General features: G+C 43.2%; 1 non-coding gene across 1 annotated transcript; it reads left to right on the top strand.

Moving 5' to 3' along the window:
• The first annotated feature begins 449 nt into the window (after positions 1–449).
• TRNAN-GUU lies at positions 450–523 on the top strand. The gene has a single exon. It is a non-coding gene; the product is annotated as a tRNA-Asn (tRNA).
• Positions 524–2,500: the final 1,977 nt, after the last annotated feature.

Here is a 2,500-nt window from a genome sequence, read left to right as displayed (position 1 = left end):
AACAAATGCCATCATTATTATTGCCTCCGCGCCCTCACCTGTAAAATAGGGAGTAAGACTTTGAGTCGCACGTGGACAACCTGATTACCCTGTATAATAATAATGATGGCATTTGTTAAACGCTTAACAAACTCCATTATTATTATTATTATTATTATTATTATTGGTGTTTCTTATCCCCTCCTGTCTTCAGAAGTCCAATAATATCATCTATTTATTTATTTCTATTAATGTCTGTCTCCCCCTCAAGACTGTGAGCTCGTTGTGGACCGGAATGTATCTGTTTGTTGTTATAGTTTACTCTCCCAAGAGCTTAGTACAGTGCTTCGCACGCAGTAAGCGCTCAATAAATAGCATTGAATAAATGAATAATCTCCAATAATATCCAAATGTACTCTATAAAACGAAGCATACGACGACCAGGGACAAAAAAAAAGGCCCTGGAAGGTGTCTCTGTGGCGCAATCGGTTAGCGCGTTCGGCTGTTAACCGAAAGGTTGGTGGTTCGAGCCCACCCAGGGACGAGGGATTTTTTAAAATTAAAAACAAAACCTTCTCAACTTTCTTCCGCCTTTCACTGCCTCTTTTCTCTTATGCTTTTCCCCCACTTTCGTGGGCCCGACCCTCAAACTCATCTTTCCCCATAAATGGGCTGCAAACATCCTTTGCAGTCCCAGATTGGAGGAAGGAAGGGAAGGAGAGAGGAAGGCAAGATGGAATTGTAATAATAATAATAATAATGGTATTTGTTAAGCTCGTACTATGTGCAAAGCACTGTTCTAAACGCAGGGGTAGATACAAAGATAATCAGGTTGTCCCGCTTTGGGGGGGAGGGCACAGTCTTTATCCCCATTTTACAGATGAGGTAATTGAGGCAACAGAGAAGGTAAGTGCCTTGCCCAAGGTCCCACAGCAGATAAGTGGAGGAGCCTGGCGCCTAGTATAGTGCTCTGCACACAGTAAGTGCTCAGTAAATATGATTGAATGAATGAAGACGGGGATGGGAACTGGTGTGGAATTGTGTCCCATCTGATAATAATATTTCCTTTCGTTCAATCGTATTTATTGAGCGCTTACTGTGTGCAGAGCAGTGTACTAAGCGCTTAATGGTATTTGTTAAGCACTTGTTATGTGCCAGGCATTGTACTCAGCGCTGGGGTGAATACGAGCAGATGCAGGTAATTGGGCAAGTCACTTCTCTGTGCCTCAGTTACCTCATTTGTAAAATGGGGATTAACTGTGAGCCTCACGTAGGGACAACCTGATGACCCTTTATCTACCCCAGGGCGTAGAACAGTGCTCTGCACATAGTAAGCGCTTAACAAATACCAACATTATTATTATTATCCTGCACCTACTCTAGTGCTCAGAAACAGTGGTCAGGACATAGAATACTTGAATAAATATGCTAATAAATAAAGTAAAAGACGGAGGGTGCGGGGAAGGCCGTCTGTTTTTCATCCTCCAAGAAATAACAGTGAACTTATTTCTCTCCTCTTCCTACTCCTCTGCATCCATGAGCTGCTAGAAGAGAAAGACCCAGGAGAGAGTTCAATAAAACGTAGAAAATGAGCGAATGGGATGAGGGAGTGAATGATCGAGTGGATTTTGGACGGAAAGACGGATGGATAGGTAGATAGATGGATGGATGGATGGGTAGGTGAGTCAAAACATGGTTGAATAGACAGCACGTCCTCAAGACTGTAAACCCGTTGTGGGCAGGGATTGTCTCTCTTTATTTCTGAATTGGACTTTCCAAGCGCTTAGTACAGTGCTCTGCACACCATAACCGCCCTAAAAATACGATCGAATGAATGAATAGATTGTAAGCCCCTCAAGGGACATTGTTCACGTCTAATTCCCACCTGGTATTAATATTAATTGTGGTCTTTGCTAGATGCTTACTATGCAGCAGGCACTGTACTAAGGGATGGGGTGGATACAAAAAATTGGGTTGGACTCTTTCCCAGTGCTTAGTAGTGTTCAGCACACAATAAGAGCTTAATAAATATTGCTACTACTACTAATAATCATTATGGTATTCGTTAAGCACTTACTATGCTAAGCACTGTTCTAAGAGCTGGGGCAAGTTGGACGCAGTCCCTGTCCCATATGGGGCTCACGGTCTTAATCCCCATTTTACAGATGAGGGAACTGTGGCACAGAGAAGTTACTTGATGCCCCCAAATCACACAGCAGAAAAGTGGCGGAGGGATTAGAACCCACTTCCTCTGACTCCCAAACCCGGCCTCGTGCCACTAGGCCACATTACCACTACCCCTATCATCGGTACTACTGTTTCCATAGATGGAGAAAAAGATGGATGGGTAGGAGGATGAGAGAGGGGGCGGAGAGATGGATGGGTGGATGAATGGATGGACGGATGAAAGAACGAAGGGTTGAGCTAATGAATGAAGGAATAAATGAAAGAATGAGTGAATAATAAACAAAGGAATGAAGGAACAATTGACGAAGCCGGAAAAAAGAGACAAAGAATTTTT

The sequence above is a fragment of the Ornithorhynchus anatinus genome, chromosome X3 (genome assembly GCF_004115215.2).
Source record: "Ornithorhynchus anatinus isolate Pmale09 chromosome X3, mOrnAna1.pri.v4, whole genome shotgun sequence".
Lineage (NCBI taxonomy): Eukaryota > Metazoa > Chordata > Mammalia > Monotremata > Ornithorhynchidae > Ornithorhynchus > Ornithorhynchus anatinus.
The sequence above is the reverse complement of the archived record's forward strand: the minus strand, read 5'-3'. Positions and strand labels throughout refer to the sequence as shown.